At 36.5% G+C, this 19583-nt stretch overlaps 1 pseudogene; it reads right to left on the minus strand.

Annotated features, from left to right (window-relative positions):
- Positions 1 to 338: 338 nt before the first annotated feature.
- On the minus strand, positions 339 to 381 carry LOC147821087 (U6atac minor spliceosomal RNA; annotated as a pseudogene).
- Between the last annotated feature and the right edge of the window lie 19202 nt (positions 382 to 19583).

Genomic DNA, 19583 nt, shown 5'->3' on the forward strand with positions numbered 1-19583 from the left:
ATATTTTTATCTTTTTATTGTTTCTTCTTTATTTCTACATAATCACTTTTCTTTGAAAACATTTATTGTGTATATTCAGGGTACATAACAACCCATAGCCACTATTTTATTCTCTATCTCTATACATTTTTTCAAACGTAATTTAAGTGAGACCATGTGGCATCTATTTTTCTGTCTGGTGGCATTTAACTTAGCATAATGTCTTCCAATCCTCTGGATAAATCCATGTTGTCACTGATGGCAAGATATCTTTTTTTGTTTTGGTGTTGGGAATTTAACCTAGGACATTGTGAGTGCTAATCACATGTTCTATCACTGAGTTACCCCTCTAGCCTTCTTTTTTCAAGTGGAGTGCTAACTTTTTCTCCTTTCACACAACACGAATTAAAACTACCTTTTTTTTTTTTTGTACCAGGGATTGAACTCAGGACCTTGCACTTGCCAGGCAGACACGGTGCACTGAGCTACACCCCAACCCCCTCACCCCACCTCCTTTTTTTGAATACTCCATTTTTTATATATACCATAGTTTCATTATCCATATATCGACTGATGGACACTTAAGATTGATCATTTATCTTAGCTATTATAAATAATTTTGGAATGAATGTGGGAGTTTAGATATATTTTCAGCATACTGATATAATTTTCTTTGGGTCCATAGCCAAAAGAGAGCTTACTGGGTCATGCAATTGTTCTACTTTCAAAACCTCCATACTATTTTCAATATTGCTGCATTATTCTATATTCCTATCAATAGTGTATAAGAATTTCCTTTACCCCACATGCTCACCAATGCTTGTTATTCTTGTCCTTTTGATAATAGCAATCTGTACAGATGTGTGATGATTTCTGGCTTTAATTTGCATTTCCCTTATAATTAGTGATACTGAACATCTTTTCATGTACTTTTTGGCCACATTGGTGTCTTCTTTGAGAAAATAATGTCTATTCAGGTCCTTTACTTATTTTTCAATTGGATTTTTTCTTCAATTGAGTTATATGAGTTCTTTGTGTATTTTGGATATCAACCATTTACCACTTGATCTTTTCAGATAGTTTCCACATCTCTGTTTAAATTTCCCATACAGCTGTGCATACAGTCCTCTTACTTAGCTAGTAACTTTAATACACTAATCAAAGTTATTTTTAACTTTCCAACCTGATAGGTTCAACAACTGGAATCTCATCTGAGTTTAGGTCTGTGGATTTCTTATTCTATTAATATTGCTCTATTGATAGTGCATTGTTTTACTTCATATGTCTCAAAATTTTGGGATAAATTCTGCATATTTTGTTTAAGACAGTGGGAACTAAGTTACATAATATGTATGCCCAGTACAGGGCATGGTTTTCTTTTGTTTGATCTCTAGTGTGAGTGACTGAGAGATTATTTATTGGGTAACTGAGCTGAGCAGAGTTTTGTTGTTGCCATGATTACCTTCAGTTCCTTAGCATCTTCAAATTCCTCTAGTGTTATTTTGTAGTTAGGCAGCCAGCTGCTTTTGTATAAGTTTATGTAAATGTCTGCTCCACGTTAAACTTGCAGGTCTCCTCCTCTGACTTTCTACCAGCAAGAGATTGCTACTATGTGTTACTGAAAGCTGGTTAGTTTGATAATAGAGGCTGGAAGGAGTTACTTATTGTTCTACTTATCTTCAGTTTTAGGCAGCCTCTGTGTCTCCCTTTATCTTACTGTGGGGATGTCTGTTAGATCCTATTCCTTCTCCAGCTGAATGGGTGTCTGTTGTTCTGGGCCAACAATACCTTCCTCCGTGTCTTTCCTTTAGTCATAGGCTTATATTTCTGTGCCCTTCTCCAAGCTGCAACTGGTATTCATCTGTGCCTGAGAGCAATAAGGTTTGTTGGGATTTCCCCAGTGATTTCAAACTTTGGTTCCATTACGGCCAATAATGGAAGAAGATTCAGATGGAACCTCATACCTATTTCCTCCTGGCCTCTACCATGAAGAAGCTCTTTTTGTTTGTTTTGTTTTATCACCTGCTGTGTCATCCATTTTCCTCAAGACAATCAGAGAGAACTCAAGAGTGGATGTGAATCCCTTTGTGTACATGGCTTCCAAGAGATCTATATTCTCATCCTAAGACTCTCAAGCTAGAAGTAGAGTCATAGATACTGCACTGTTTTTTAATTCTAATATAGCCATTTAAAATTAAATTACTCTCTTAATACTGCTTTAGGTGTATCCCCAGCTACTACATTTTGTCTCATTACTATTCACTTAAAACTCATTTCTTTTGTGTATTCTTTGATTCATGTTTGTTTAAAAGGAGGCTTATAATTCTGCAATATTTTTGATTTTCTAGTTTTTTTGTTTTTTTTTTGCGGTACTGGGGATCGAACTCAGGACCTTGTACTTGCAAGGCAGGGATGGCGCCACTGAGCTAAATCCCTGGCCCTCGATTTTCTAATTTTTTTTTACTGAGTTTTTACTTTAACTCTGTTACAGCCAATGAGTATAGGCTTGCAGTACACTTTTCCTGAATTTTGCTTTGTAATTAATATATTCACTTTGTCTTCCATATGCTTAAGGTTTATGTGGCATAATCTTTATACTGTCCTACTTTCAACTTGACATTGTATTTATATTTTCTATTATTTTTATATTTTGTAATATACTTAACTTTTTATCAAGTCTGACAATCTGTTAAGGTTTATCAGACGGTTTAGTCCATTTTTAGTTAATAAGATTACTAATGTGTTTTAATTGTGCCATTTATTGAGTTTTAAAATTATCTTTCATTCCTCTGTTGCTTTTTTCCCTGCCTGATTTTGGAAGAATTAATTATGTTTTTAGTATTCCATTTTATCTGCCTGAGAACTTACATGTTTCTGTTTGTATTTTTATTGATTGTTTTAAAAATTTCAATGTTCATTTTAAGTCATCATTGTATATCATAAAAATAATCACTTCAAGAACAATAAAAGAAATCTAAAATAATATAATTTCATTTACCCTATACCTATCTTTTGTGCTTTGGCTGTTTTTTATTTTAATTCTACATTTGTCATAAAATTTACAGAAATTGTTTTTGTTGTTGCTTTACAGTCAACATTTAATATATTTGACATATGTTTAAAAGGTGTTTGCTTTCACATGTGCAGTTTGTATTGTTACTTATTCCATTTCCAAAACTATAATTCCATCTAACATCATTTTTGTTCAACCTGAGAATTTTGTTTCAGCATTTCTTGAGGCATTAGGCTGGTCAGGATGAACTATCTGATTATTTTCTTTCTGAAACTGCCTTTCCTTTGTCATCAATGATTAAGGATATATTTGCTGGGTAGGTTCCAGGTTAATGCTTCATTTCCTCCATATTTTAACGATATTTTCCCATTGGTGTCCATCCTCTCTGTCTTGCCAAGGCAAGTGCCATTGGTATCCCTGATCACATGTGTGTAATGGACCTGATTTCCCAGCCTTGTCTTAAAAGTCACTGTGTACCACTTGTTTTCAGTAGTTTCTTCTTTGAGGAAAAACATGTCCATGTCAATAAAGATAAAAAAGGAAAGTTAATGTGATTGCCAACTTGATTGGCTTGAAAGATATTTAGCAGAGTGTGAAGGACATGTGTGTGTGATTGGGTGGGTCATGGGAGCATAACCTTGGAGATAGTATCTGCTCCCTGGCCCCTTCCTCTCTGGTTCCTCCCCTGCTCTCTGCTTCCTGGATGCCATGAGTTGAGCAGTTTTCTTCTACCTTGGTGATTCTGCCAACTGATCATGGACTGAAGCCTCTGAAAGCACGAGGCAAAATAAACCAAACTCTACCTTCCTTTGTGTATATAGGGTATTTTATCCCAAAGATGGACAAGCTGATTAATACAGTTAATATTTGATTTGATCATCTCCTAATAATGATGGGGACCTTGTACCAGTGTGATAACAGGATCATTTGAGCTTGATTAGTCTTTCCTCTTGTATAAGGACCTCTCTCTATGAGAATAGGCCACTGTAACTGAGAGCAATTGCTTGGTCTCATCATGCCCAGTAGATTTTGTTCCTCCTAATCCTTATACACATATATCCACTCCAACCCTCATTCTAGCTCCAGAAGAGGTCCCTTCTTGCAGTCTAACCAGGGACCTACAATGAGAAGGGAAAGGCTCAAATCTGCAGTACACACTGCTGCATGACTATTTCTCTTAGAAAACATATAGATAACATTCCAAATAAGTACAGAGAAAGTCATACAGTTATGTTTTAAAACGATTGTTGGAAACATGGTTTTGATGCATTCACTTATTCTAAAGAAACATTTGCTTCAGACAATAAAACAGTTTCTGTCCCACAGTAAACTCATGCTTACCATTGCAACATTAACTCCTTGAGTGGGAGCGCTTTTGGAAAAGGCTCCAGTCAGCCTGGAGCCCATGGTTGCCATTCCGCACTGCTACACATACCTGCTTGTTGGTCTCAGTGGGAGCAGCCACTCTGGGGTGCCTGGAGGCCCGAGTTGGGATTTCAGATCTAAACTGCCATTTTGGCTTTCAAACTCCTGTACAAAAGTTGTAGAGCCCATCATCTTGACCTCTGGTATAAAGGAACCTAAAAGTCGTCTTCATAGTGAATGGCATCCCAGGACAAAAACGAGAAGCCCAAGATTATACAACAGCAGACTGATATTTTGATTTGAAGGGCCAGAGGCCCTGCCACATTCTAATTGACATGCTCTTAAATTAGATGTCTTTGCTGGATTTTATAACTGCATTAATTCACCACTTCATCTTAAAATGAGTTCATTTTTGGTGAAAGATTCTTGAAGGGATTAAATAAAAGTGACAACACAAAGCTCTCAGTCCCAATTGCAAAGCTCAAAAATAGGCCAAAGGGGAAAATATCATGTGGCTAATACTATGGAAAGACCCCCTTAATTGGTAAGGCTTTTTAGAAAAAGTCACTTTCCAAGTTTGGCTAGATGCTCCTATTTTGTTCTGCCCCGCTAGCTAATTTAGGATTTGATAAACAAGGATTAGGAGTCTTAGCACATTTTATACATATAGTGGGCATCCTATATTTATGGCTCAGCCTGGAAAAAACAGGAACCAAGAAATTAGGAAGGGTTTGTGGAAAATTCTTTTTATCATCCCTCTTAGACAACGTCTGCAAATGCGTTGTCCTTAAATCTCTGACAAGACAGGGTGCTTTTTCCCACTTAATGTAGGCATTGCCAAAATTACAAACAGGGAAAGTACATCTACTTTCAAGCACACGGGAAGGAAATAGTTTCAAGCTTTTCACACATGCTTGAAAAGGTTGTCATTTCATTACAGCTTTAATGGAAGCAGAGCTTTAAATTCAATGAGAGTCCTTTGACCCTCATTTATGGTGATCTTGTTGAATGATGTTTTTATGCAGCTCTGCTAATGGAAAATTCTCACAAACAGTTGGCAACAACATCCTCTGCCACTGTAAACCTGTGTCCCTTTTAATTAATGGTAGAAAGACAGTGAATAGTGAAGATATTTTACTTTTGGCCTCTTATTTGTGGTACATGTGACTTAAGGAACTTGCATTTATCCATCAATGTTCTTGGTCCTTATATCTTTGAACGCTAATAGAAACTTATTACAGAACTGAGACTGATTTCATATTTAGTTGCAGATTTCTAAGACACAATACTAATTGTACTGTTTCATCATCTCAATTGAAAGTACTCTAGTGACAATTTGTCAATAGTAAACATTTTCTGTTGGAAAGTGGTATAGAAATAGATTTTAAATAAAAATTTCAGAGCTAAGAAAATAGCATTCTATACATGTATGGTTAAAATTACCCAGCTTCTGATGATGATCACCAGTTTTTCTCTACATATGTAATTTCTAGGCCTTTGATTTAGAGTAAAGCATTAAAATATTATAACCACACATTCTACATAGAAGAGACAGTTCTAAGATCTCCTCAAAATGGAAAATCATTACCAGAGCACAAATAAATAAAACCAAGTTAAAATAACATTGGAAGATCATTTGAGTTTAACGTTTCAAATATATACAAAAGAGACTGCGGGGCCGGGGATTTAGCTTAGTGGCATCACGCCTGCCTTGCAAGCACAAGGTCCTGAGTTCAATCCCCAGTACCAGAAAAAAAAAAAAAAGGACTGCAAAAGTTGAAGAAAATTGGTCTCTAACGTAATTTATCTCAAATGTTTTAACTACTTTTCAGAAAAATAAAGGTAATTTGAATTGAATCTTAATTATATATCATCAGCTGTTATAGTTAATTGAACATTTAAAATCTTCTTTAAAATGGAAATTTATAAATTTCATACTTAGTTTATTTTAAAATTTTAAACCTTGAAGTATTTTACCCCTTCATGTACACTGAAAACAAATTCTCTAAAAGGGTTTATACCTGCATTAGGAAAAATAGCTTAACTCCAATTTAAACAAAAAAGTAAGTAAACATGAACAGCTCATTGGAACATTTTTTCTAAATTTTGAAAACTGTACATTTCTTTGAAAACATAAAACCCCCATTCTAAATATTACTTGATCTGGTTCTTATTCTGTGCTATGAATCTAAGCTTTATCCAGGGCACACAAATGCCAATAGAAATGAGTGTGTGATTTTTTGATGATTTAAAGATGAATGAAATCTAGAAAAAGGGTAAAAAATATGAGTATATTTTTAGGTTCTAAAATGTTGAGGTCAAGTAGCAATTTTCTGAGTTAAATTCAAGTTGCATTCAGAGCAAGCTGCAGTTCCTCCTCTGATTCCCACATTTCAGTTACAATCAATCCATTGCTTTGCCCTATGAAGCAATTTATCCTGGTGCGTTCTCAGGACAGAACATCCTTTCAGTGCTAGAAGTCTTTGTTGGGAAGCATTGCAAATTAACCCCATTTCTCCCATTTGTGTCCTTGTTCTGAGTTGACTCAATGTACTCCTGTTGGGGAAGAAAATGATTTTTTTCTTCCATTCTTATACATTTCTAGTTTGAATGGATCCTTGTAAGAAAAGAGAGATTAACAAGAGGAAAACAATCAATTTTATAAACATTTATGCCTCATGTATATACAGGAAACACCCAGGGAATCAATCCTGAGGAGGTGGCTCTGAGTTCTAGTTTACATATGATCTTTAACAAAGAACAGCACATTTTGGAAGTGACAAAACAAGGCAAAAGAACTTTGAATGCTTAGGGTCTATGAATTTTGGAAAGGCAAATTACTAATAAATAAAGGCTACTTTGCTCTTTTTTTTCAAATTTTTTTATTTTTTTGGTACCAGGGACCGAACTCAGGTCCTTGTGCTTGCGCAGCAGGCGGCAAAACCACTGAGCTAAATCCCCGGCCCAATAAAGGCTACTTTGTAAAGCTTGTTAATACAGATTACTCCAGTGCCATTTCTAGGTTTAAAAGGTCTAAAATTGTCTTTAGTAGTTAGTCTTTGTTCTCCCTGTAGTAGCGGGTGACAGCTCCCCTGAGTTGCACCCCTGCCTAAGCAGACCTGCTACCCGCATCCACAGGTGCACAGCGATAACAGAGAGCCAGCAGACTGCCCCACTTAGCTACAAGAAAGCAGATTCTATGAAAACCACAAGAGACTTGCTGTACCCATTACATCCCTGCTGCTTTTACCACTACCCTGTTTATCAGCCAGCCCCAGGCCCATCACCCATGGGGCTCTAAAATTTTCCACCCTCTCGACCAGTGCCCCTCCCCTACCTGAACTCCCCCATATCAACTGTGCACACCCTGTTCTCTGGGCCAACAGTCTTTTCCCCCTTGGCCCATCTGCATCCAGACTGCAATAAACTCACCCCATGTTGCTTAGATTTTGCCTGCCTTTATGGTTTCAATCGTGCCTCAGTCTGACCTTACAGCGAGAGCAGGTACATTTCATCTTTGTAAATCTATATTCTGTTTTTGAGTAAATAGAGGGAGAGTAGAGAGCTTTCCTGTGTCTATTTCTTAATTGACTTTAGGTCAACAATCCTTCATATATCAAGGTGGTATATTCTGGTCTCTTATATTTCAAAATTACTTCATAAAACAATTATTTACTTGGTGACATTATGTGCAAATCATTTATACCTAGATTATGACAATTTAACAGTTAATTATATCTTTCCACTATAGACAAATGTCATGTCTTCCTCAAAGCTTTCTCTGCCCATCTACCTGGTCTTACTGTATATCCTACATTTTGTTTATACTTAGTTATTTTGCACTTCTTACCAACATATATTTAGTTCTGCTGTACTTTGTGGTCACTTGTTTGCATATGGGAAATGTATTTCTGGGGTTATATTTAATTGGAATTAAAATAGTAAGAATCTCCTATAGTTTGCTCTCTTTTCTCTACCTGCAAATTCCAGTTCCAGATCTCTACAAACATCCTTATCCTCAATTATATCTGAAAGAACCAGTGGGGTAATTCATGGACACTTATAAAGGAAACCTGTGCTACTATGTGATAGTTACCATGTGACAACTTCTCCTTTGGATTTGTTTTCATTAATCACCATTGCTGTTGATACAGTAGAGGCTGCTCCATGGTTTCAAAAGTCCTCCAAAGTCTTGTGTTTTTTTAATTGCTTCTTCCCTTTCCTGAAGCCTTCCCTAGCCTAAACCTCAGCTATCAATGTACTGAAATAGAGTAGAAACAAGCACTCTATTATCCTTCAGATATTTTCAAGTTCTCACAGCCTTAACATCATTGTATGTAGACTTCTGGCTTTCTCTTCCAAGCAGACCAGGACTGCAGGTCTGCTATGTTTAAACTTGGTGAGTGAATATGGCTGATATGAATGTCAGGACCTCTGATACACAACTATGGGAGCCACACAGTCTTTGAACTTTGTGAAAGTGAGGACGCTGTCTTCTGCATCTCCATGACCAACAACAAGCAGCCCAGGTCATGGCGTATAAAAGGTGCTCAGTATGAGGTGCGACCAAAATATAGAGTGAATGTTTAAGTTAAGACATTATTACAGTAAATGACAGATTGTCATCATCCCCCTCTTGGGGCATCCCATTATTCTTGCTACTTTCTGAATCGGTTCTGGAAGTCCTCTTTCATAGCTTTAGGAAGTAGGATCTAAATTAGAGTGAATGCTGCTGCTGAGTAACATCAAATGAGAAGGCAGCCTCAAAAAAGCATGACAGTGTGTCCTCATCCCCTTATTCACCAGATCTGGCACCGTGCAACTTCTGGTTCTTCCCCAAAGTTAAAATGACCATGAAAAGTAAAAGTTTTTAATCGACTGAGGACATCTAGGCAGCCATGACAGTGCATCTAAAGGCACTCACAAAAAGGACTTCCAGAGCTACTTAAGAAAGTGGCAAGAATGATGAGAGAAGTTTGTTTGAAGTGAAGGGTAGTATTTTGAGATGGATAAGGCCAATATGTCTTTTACTGTAATAATGTTTTCAAATTTCACATTCACCTTATTTTTCATTATGTGTTATATATCTAAGTTGAATAAATGCATTTTCTCCAATAAAACCTAGTATAAAATTATACTCAAAGTCATATTACACAAAATAACGCCTTTTAGTTAGAAAATTTCAATTTTAAGACAGGAAAATGTAATTTTGTTATAAATGCTCCAGACAGTCTTTTTTTTTTTTTTTACAATAGTGCATGGGTTTGTTTGATCATAAACTTTTGGTCTATACTCTCTCTTTTTTTTTTTTTAAGACAGTCTTCATACTACAATTTTGAAATCCGTATCACTCTAAAGTTACTATATCGTATGTCTACTTTATTTTTCACTCAAAGCTCTTCAAATGTGACCTATATTTCTTTTATCCATGTCCTCAAGTTTTATTCACTCCAAAACCCACAATAGTTTGGCTTTGGTCTTAACTAAACAGTAAAATTTTGCTTTCCAAGGTCACTGAGATCATCCCAATCATTAAATCAACAAACAGGCTCTATCCTTTGCTTTAATTTAGAATATTACAGGAGTTGGGTAAAGCTAATAACAATTTTTTCTTCAAAATATCTTGATTTACATGATGCTACATTTTTTCTGTTCGGTTCTCACTCTTCTGGGGTCTCTCCTTATTGCTTTTGCAGGCTACCTTCTCTGCTGTCCTTGTCTGTTAATGCTTTTGTTAATAAGAATCTTTTCTCCTTTAAATATTCTCATAGTTTTTATTTCTATGCATCTGTTGATAAGTACCAACTCTGCAACCAATTTCTCTCTTTGGTGTTTTGGTATGGTTACTAACATCTTGCAGGAAATACCTCATGTTCAGCATATTTCTTGAAATTCTGCAAATAGTCCATAATTTTTCTCTTAATAACCTTCCATAAAGTGACTCAGATGCACTTACCAAAATGCCTTTCTATCTCCTTCTCTCTCTCTTTTTAATAGTAGCAATATTTTCTTAAAAGTAGGGAAAAAACAGGCTTTGCAAAGCAAGTTTTAGTCAAGTAAATGTAGGAAAATAAGTACACCCTACATTGTGAGGGTGGGCCACCATGCAAGAGAGAACAGAGTGACCTAACTATTTTTCTTAGTTTGCTACCCAGTAATCTTTGCACTCTTAGCTTTAGTGGCTCAGCATCCTTAAGACTCTCTAAATTACTTTAAGTATGGAACATTTCATGTGCTCCCTTGGTTGACTCCTGTAATAGATGTAAAGAATTACATGCACTATCCCAAGATTGGGGAGAAAATGTAAATTACATTTTTAAATTCTATTTCTGAGTCAAATTAAATTGGCCTCAAAAACCTATCCTAGATATGAGGAAATTCACTTTCAGTCAGTATTTGAGTCACATTACTGATGACATGGTATTTAAAATAATCCTAATTTACACACTGCATTGATGAACCAGGAGATGAGGCTCTGTTCTTGGTTTTGATGATCATCTTAGAAATGTTCATTATCCAAATTCATATGGTCCATTTAGCATAGGAAGCACAATTATTTCCATGCCAAGCATAAAGAAAGATATTTTCACTTCAACTTCCAAGGGTATAGGGGTTAGTGTTAATTCCTGACCACATGTTCTCCCTCCCATTCTGTCCATGTCATCTTGTATCATTCATTCAGCCATTCTATCATCTCTCAGGGGGCTATACTGAAGTGAAACATAAGCTGTTTAGCATTTATATAAAATTCAATGTGTGGTTCCATTCGATGTTTCTAAAAGAAGACAACATCTTCTCACAACTTTAGGGCCATTTACCATTGCATTACTCAAAGAAGTGACCCCATCCCTTAATATTCTGAAAATATCTAGTATAATCTTGAAAGAGCTTGACAAAGACTTTATACTTTACTCCAAAGGTGTGACTGGGTATATGAGTAGAGACACAGTAAGCTCACTCTTACATAAACCAATATAGTACTTTTTCTTCTAAGGTTGGGGAAGGAGGTCCTTTACTCACCATTCATAGAGAAACCAACATATCCATCAATCACCACCTCTATGCACACACCTAATTATTCACATTGTTATACTGGCTAAATTTTACTCATCTTCTAGGCCTCAGTTTAAATATTTCCTCTTCCAATAATTCTGCCAAGATCTAAAAGGAATTTTTATTTCCTTCCTGTACCTCTTGTACATCTTCCATTATATTCCATTCTGCAACAAACTGCCTTATGGGTGGTTGTGTGTCCCATTAGACTGTGAGCTCACCAGTTTTTCTCAGTATTACATTTAGCATTGCACAATCAAACATTTGACCAATTTCTCAAGTGGCATGTTAATGAATCATATTCATTTGAAGTCCATAATAAATTCCTTCCCAGTGGGTCAAGAACAATTTTAGGGTTATATAAATGGAAAAGATTCATCTGTGTATCTACTTCTTCAATTTCTCTATCAATAGTTATTTTTCTCTCTATGCTTCTGAATATCTACATTCTGCTGGTGTTTCTTTTTTTATTTCCACAGAGGAGGCTGTATATTTTGTACCAAGCCTCTAGAAGATTTGGGAGAATTTTAGGGTGGGTTGTGTGTCTGGTGCTTTATAAGAACTCGATGATGTAGGTCAACTAGCTGTGATCTTCAGCAATCTTCTCAAATATTTTACTCTTATTTTTCTCCCCTACAAGATAATACTAGTACACACCTCAAATGATTATTATAAGGATCAAATGTGAATGTGATTATAAGTAAAATTAACATATAGCATAGACTTGGTTCACAGTAAAGTGACAATAAAAAGTAGCTATTACAATCATTTTAAGATTCCTATGATGAGAACTCAGTGGCAGAGGCATTTAAAGCAGTGTCATAATTGACCATCAATTAAAAGCAAATTCTCCAGAACATATTTTAGAAACATATGCAGTCACAATGTTAGGCAAAAGTTATCCGTTAGCAGCTTGGATGCAGGTGGCTGGGAATACTTGAAAAACAAAGAAGACAAGATTTTTTCCCTTCACTTTTTAAATTCTTTAGTTATAGAATATATCCACACAAATGCGTGGTTTAAAATTTTAGCTCCAGAGATAGTAACATCCTGTAAGTGTTCTGATAATGTCTAGGGTCCACAGAAAGATCAGACTATTGGTGAGGTTTGGAAAAACCTGAAGATCTCAAAATAAACTACATGGAGACATCCACCTAAGGAGTAAACAGGAACCTGCTTCTCTGTGAAGTAGGTAAATGCTGTTCATTTCATTTGTACAAGAACACTGACCTCGAAGGAAGGAGAGGATATTCTGAGGAAGACCCAGTAAATCTTATAAACACAACCTGAAAATCTATCATTTTGCAATAAATTCTCCCTATACTCTATTTGATGGCTTAAGTGTCTTGTCTGAATTCTTTCCTCAAAGACACAAGGAATCAAAGTGTGTTGCCAGTTCCTTGCAGTGTTCAGCCCCCACCCTCACCACGTTAGGACTTGTCTTCTGGGTAATGATAACATAGTTAGGGACTGGTACAGGGATGGAGAAACACGCAGAATCCTGCACAATTACTTGCTGAACATTAAAAGAAGAATTTATGTTTTCTCTTAGGACAGCCACGAAATTAAAAGCCATTTTTGCTATGACCCATGCATGACTCTTCACCTGCACCTACAGGTAAATGGTCAGTAGGTACCTAAAAGAAGAACAAAGCTTGACTTTCATTTTGCTCCCTAGTTACTGTAAATTTCTGGGTTAATCTCTTCTCAGCTCAGCATATAGATATGTTCATTGTGTAGGGAGTATCTGTCTAAAAGTTGGCAATAAACTGTTGATTAACCTTGAATTTACATCATCTGGGATACTCTTACATATTCTTAAACAATTCCCACTTTGCCAAGGTCATGCATGGAAAATGATAAAAGAGCCTTAGTCAGGATCATTACTGATTATAATATTATTTACAATGAGTGTTTTATGGGGTGACCTCTAAATTTATAACAACTTTAAGATATAGGTATGATTGCTACCAACCTACAGATAAAGAAACTGAAGCTCAACAAGGTTCATAAGTTTCCTGAATTTTCATGACAGCTAAGTGGCTAAGACTCAGTTCTGTCACTATAGCCATAGTCTTTCTAACAGCATAGCTGTGCTTTGGAACTAGTTAGACTTATTTGATGATGGCTGAATACTGCTCCTTCCTTCTAATTTAACTAAATGCTGATTTAACAGAAAAACAAAAGCAAAAAGCAAGAAATAAGATGACTTACAAGTATATATGTTTATATCAGAATATCAGAATTTTCACTTTGAGTTTTTTAACCATATTATTCAGTAGAGTTACATTTATGATTTATTGTTCATTCTCCTCAGTAGTATTTAAGGGACTTTTGAACAAGAACTTTGTCATTGCATCTCTAACCCTCAAGCAAATGGCCACACTAAAAGGATGGTACAGATGACTAAGGATGCCCTGCAGCAAACTGCTAAAGGAACTTGAACGAGGGGACTCTGCCAGCTTCTTGTCTTTCTCGGGGCTGAGGGGAGTGTAGCAGAAATAGTCTTGCAATCTTGTTAACCAAGGAGTATCTCCATGCTTGCTCAGACATTTCAAAGAAGATTTAGATGAGAACTTAAAACATAAACAGAAATGTACTCTGGTTTGGGCTTTGATCATACCTACTCTTTCATCTTAACCATTACAGCTAAATTTAAAGAGGTGGGTAGATTCCCTTTTTTTCAGGTATTCTCAGGTTTGAAGTCCCTCAGAGAGACACTTCCCGAAACACAGACACACCTTTCATTTAACATCGCTCCCCTCTCCCAGTAACTACCATATCATCTATTTTGATTTTCATGAAAATACTTATTATGGCGAATTTTCGTATGTGGTTTCTGTTTGTTTTAATTTTACTTTTTTGTATATTGCCTGCCCCCCAAGCAAAACACTGATTCTATCAAATAATGCCCTATTTGTATAATTACTCAGGGCATTTCTAGTTCCTAGGAGCTTCTCTAGAACATAATAGGAGCTCAACAAACAAGAATGGAAAGAACTAATGATGGCTGCAGAAGTTATAGTATGAGCCACTAGATGGGCAGCAGAAGAGCCAAGTGTGCATTTCCAGGTTCTTTCTTTCTGGAGGTCTTCATTCTAGAAAGACTCACTTTAAGCAAAAACCAGCAGACATGTATCATCTGGAGCCAACTGGAATGGATTTATCATATGCATCTAAATTTTGCCTATAACTGTGAAGTAATGAAAGTTCTCTGTGGTCACCACAGCTGTTGAAGAAGCAACTCTGAAATTTGTACAGCTTTGGAACAGAAAGAAAGCCTAGCAGAAGGCTGAAAGAAACTGTTAACCAAAGGGAATAAGATTCTGCACTTCTCAAGAAGCATAGAACATTAATTAAATCAATATTTTATAAAAAATAGTGTATATCCTGTGTCAGACACTGTGGTATTAGCAAGAGTAGCTGGATTTGCATTCATGATAAGCAACATCAGGTGAGGCTTACAGTTCAAAGCTTGCCAGTGGCTATACAAGTACAACTCTTACCCTAGCATCAGAAGTGTTGTTATGATCTGGTTCTTTCATCATTCTCTCACTTCATCTCTCTCTTAGCTACGTTCTTGTCACTGAGACATAGCCTACACTCACAAGTTGAAGGAGGAAGAGTTTATTTGAGCTTACAGTTTGGAGAGGTTTCAGCCCATAGTCAGCTGGACTATGGGGTAGTCTAATCCAGGGATGAGTACTATGAACCCATGATCCAATCACTTTCCCAGAGGCCCACCTATGAGCCCTTGAGGTTTTGTGGGGACATTCAGATCTAAACCCTAAGAATCTTCTGGTGTCTTTCCCGATTCACTCTATTCCATACACACTGGGTTCCTTGTTAATCCTTAGATATGCCAGGGCCTAGCCCAATTCTGAGGAAATTGTACTTGCTTTTTCTTCAGCCTGGAAAGTATTCTCCTCACCACCCAGATTTTTCCGTGGTTGACTTTTCCATAACCAAGATGTGCGATCAAACATTTCTCATCAAAATGTGGAAATATTTAGTAACTCAATGTTAAGTAGTCATCTATTATTCTGTAGTGTATTACCATCTTCTGTTTCTCTGAAAAATGCGTGGCAACTTGTTTTTCTTCTTGGTCATTTATGTGTTTGCTGGTTGATTTACTTATTCAATTACTTAACTATCTATCTACCTAATGTTACTGGGAGTTGAACCCAGGAACATGCTTTACTACTGAGCTACACTACACTCAGTCCTATTTTTACTCCTCACTATATTTAATTTTTATTTTAAAATAGTTATAGAGTCACAGGAAATTCCTAAGAACATACAATGAATTCCTGTTTAGCCATCATACAGTTTCTTCTAAAGGTTACATCCCACTAATTACAGTACAATATTAAAATCAAGCAACTGATAATCATGCTGTGTTTGTATATAGTCCTATACTAATTTAACACGTGTAGGTTTGCATAACTACTACCATAATCATAATACAGAACTATTTCATCATCACAAAAGATCTCTTTCAAGCTATTCATTTATATTGTTTTCAATCTCTTTGATTCCTAGCAGTTACGTGCTGCAGTGATTTAAGTTAAGGTCAATATAAAATTGTTTCTGTCCCATAAAGGGCATTTTATGGAGAATGTATCTATCCATCCCTTGTTCCACTACTTCCAATAAGGCAGGATTTTTCAGGGGATTTTGAAAGCAAGTTATTCCCTTGGGTCAAACGACCTGGATCATTTACAAGATGTCCAAAATAGCATAGGTCATAGTAATAAGTCTATGGTACACATTCCATTCTTGTTACCCTAAAATCAGCAGGGTTTTCTCCACTCCAAGGTCAGATGCAAATTGTTTTTACACAGTGCCAGAGAAATAGATTTCTATAAAATCTTACGTGAAAATGTGCCAGCAGAATTAATTCCATGTAGAATATTAGCTTTTGTCCTCATATCACCTGGATTTTTAAAGTCTGTTCTATATATTTTTAAAAATATTCTCTTTTTTTTTTTTGGTACTGGGACCGGGGATCAAACTTGTGACCTTGCGCTTGTGAGGAAGGCCCGAGAACCACTGAGCTAAATCTCCAGCTATTTTAAAAAATTTTTAATCATAGTCTTATTTGGTGATTCAATTAAAAATATTTTGTGTGAACTTGATTTTTCTTTCTTGATCTGTACTCATTTCCACTTTTTCCCTCATCAACAATGCTTTCAATTTGACTACGGATTAAAATTAAGGTTAGGAAGTGAGCATTGTCCATGAGGTGGTTATTTGCCTAACAGCATCCATGGATTTTCACCCACACAACCTTTGTCCCTAGAGAAAATGTGAGTGAGTACGCTATGCATAGCGCTTCCGGAGCTCTGGGCAGCTGCTCTCTTTCAGAGACTAAAAACATCATGAAATTATGTCACCAGAAGCAGTTCAGTTGCCAGTGGAGCAGCTGCCGTTTTGTGTAGACAGATTTGTCAGAGGGTCGGACGCTGAGAATAACCTCAAGTATAGGGACATTGTAATTATGAATTCCAAATGGAAGACTTTACAAGCAAAGATGTCATCACAACAGAATCCATCTGAATCTGTGTCCTCTGCTCCCCTAGGATTAGATATCACTATAGCCCTAATAGACAATTTATCTGCCGTGTCAGCCCTGCAAAAATTGTAATGAACATCCATGATTTTTACTAAACTAAAATTCAGGAGCACACACACACACACACACACACACACACACACGCTTGCTCACTCCACTTTAGGGCCAGAAGACAGAGGTAAAATACATACAGGCAAACTTTTCTCATGGTAAAAATTCTAAAATAATTGTACTATTTTATTTCAGATATTATACATTATTAGAAATGCTTCTAAAAGTCTATGTGTTCATAAGATTGCTAGTTGTCATTTGAAAGTCTGCATTAAAGGCCAATTAGTATACAAACTAACAATAAGGTTATGTCATTGAAATTCCAGTGAAAATGTCCAGTATTCTACTGCGTTTATTGTAGAATTAACAACTTTTATGTCTGAAAATAAAAATTCATCAGCACTTACAGTTAAATAGGAATAATTTCATCACCTAAAGCTGTCTGCAACATTAGACACTACCTCCTTAAATCATCTTCATAAGCCAAGCGTGGTGGTGCACCCCTATCATTCCCAGCATTTAGGAGGCCGAGGCAGGCGGATGACTAGGAGTTCAAGGTCAACCCGGGCTACATAGTGTGTTCAAATCCAGCCACTATGTGTCAAAAAAAAAAAAGGAAAGGAAAGAAACAAAGAAATAAAGAAATCATCTTTGTGAGGCTTTGTAAGGATAGTAAGAGTTTTCTACCAAAACCCATACTTGCTCTTTTAATTTCTTTCTTATATTGATCTATGCTCTCATACAGCTCTTACTTTGCTGGCTACTTTATTATCAGCATCCACCAGTATTTAGTTATTAGCTAAATCCTCTCTTCTCCTTGCATCCCTGGGCAACTCCATCCACAAGGGACCTAGGCTATGTGGTATGAACTATTGTCTCTAGATTACAAACCTATAGGGCATGTTGCTGTACTGAGTACTATAGGCAATTGTAACACAATGCTGTGTTTCTTATATATCATATATATATATATATATATATATCCACGTATTTCTAAAAATAAGAGTATAGCATAAATATTAGATGAGAGGAATTTTTCATTTTCATTTTTTTTGTTGTTTTCATTTAGTTCTTTGACATGTGTCCTCACTATTTAGCAGACTGGCCTCACCTTCCAGAACGTTGGGGTTATAGGTGTGTACCACCATGTCTGGTTTTACGTTTTAATGTTGTGAGACCAAGTCTGTCATTCGTAGAAACCTTGTGATGTGACACAGGAGTGTACAGATTGTAATGGTGATGAATACAAAGAGGAGGGTACTCTCATGTGCTTGTGAGATGACAAAATGAATATTTCCAGCCAATTGTTGTAACTATGGAGATCAGAGAGCAGGCATGGGTGACGATAGTAATTAGTCATTCCTTAACATATAGGTGAGTACTTAAAGTCTTGGTTTAAAAGGAGCTTGAGGGGCCAGGGATTTAGCTCAGTGGTTCCGGCACCTGTTTCGCAAGTGCAAGGTCCTGAGTTTGATCCCTGGTACCAAAAAAAAAAAGGGGGGAGCTTGGAGCTTGAGGCCTGAGGAAACTGAAGATTAAAAAGTAATAAGATGGGCCAGGGATTTAGCTCAGTGGTTCTGCCTCCTGCCTTGCAAGCACAAGGTCCTGAGTTTGATCCCTGGTATCAAAAAAAAAAAAGTAGTTAGATGTAGATAAGCTCATCAAAGAGCTGAAAAAGGAGAAGCCAGAGATCAATGAGGAAAGCTATTGTATGAAAAGTTAAGAGATGTAAGAGCTTCAACAGGAAGAAGTTAAGAACTTTGGTCAACACTGTTGAGAGATCAGGAAGTCATTGGCAAAGCGAAAAGAAATCTGTATGGGTGGAATGGTAGTAGTGGAAAAAAATCTTGTGAGTGTCAAGGAGAAATTGTAGGTAATGAAGTGAAGCCATGATTTATAGACACTTGTTTCATGGATCTTGGGTATAAAAGATAGTAGAGAATCAGCAATGAGAATCGCCTTAATTAAAGCCATCCCAACACTGTTCGGGTAGTATCAAATGATTTACATGCCTTTATTGATTTAATCCTCTTTACCTTCTCCTAATTATGTGTTGCTAGATTGCCTCCGTTATTTTAATTTTCAACCAGCTTAAAACAAGTGGGTTGAACACAATGAATTTCTAAAGGGCTGAAGCAAGTTTTCAAAGGTCACGCAGAATAGTACAGCTGAGGCCAAAGGTCATGGGTTCTGATTGCAAGGTGATTGTACTACATGCTTCCTCCTGTCAAATCCTGTATTCTATACATGTCCTTAATGTATAAACAAGTGGGCTGACCTGAAGGAAATTCTTCTCCAATCTATCAATAACGATTAACTTTTGTTTTAGGACAAATTTCTTTAGTCTGCAATTATTTTGAATGAGATTCTACAAGGAGACACCTGAAGATGATCTGAAGAGACCTAGCTCAAGCATGGTGCCTCAACAATATCCATGTACCTGGGAGTTTTACTGTCATCAGTTACACCTAACTGGCCGTGTACATGGATAGCTATATTATCCTCAATAACTGGCTTTAGGGTACATACATAAGCACATACATTCAT

The sequence above is a fragment of the Heterocephalus glaber genome, unplaced genomic scaffold (genome assembly GCF_053883595.1).
Source record: "Heterocephalus glaber isolate CG9 unplaced genomic scaffold, H.glaber_assembly_v1.0 deba00001764, whole genome shotgun sequence".
NCBI classification, from domain to species: domain Eukaryota; kingdom Metazoa; phylum Chordata; class Mammalia; order Rodentia; family Bathyergidae; genus Heterocephalus; species Heterocephalus glaber.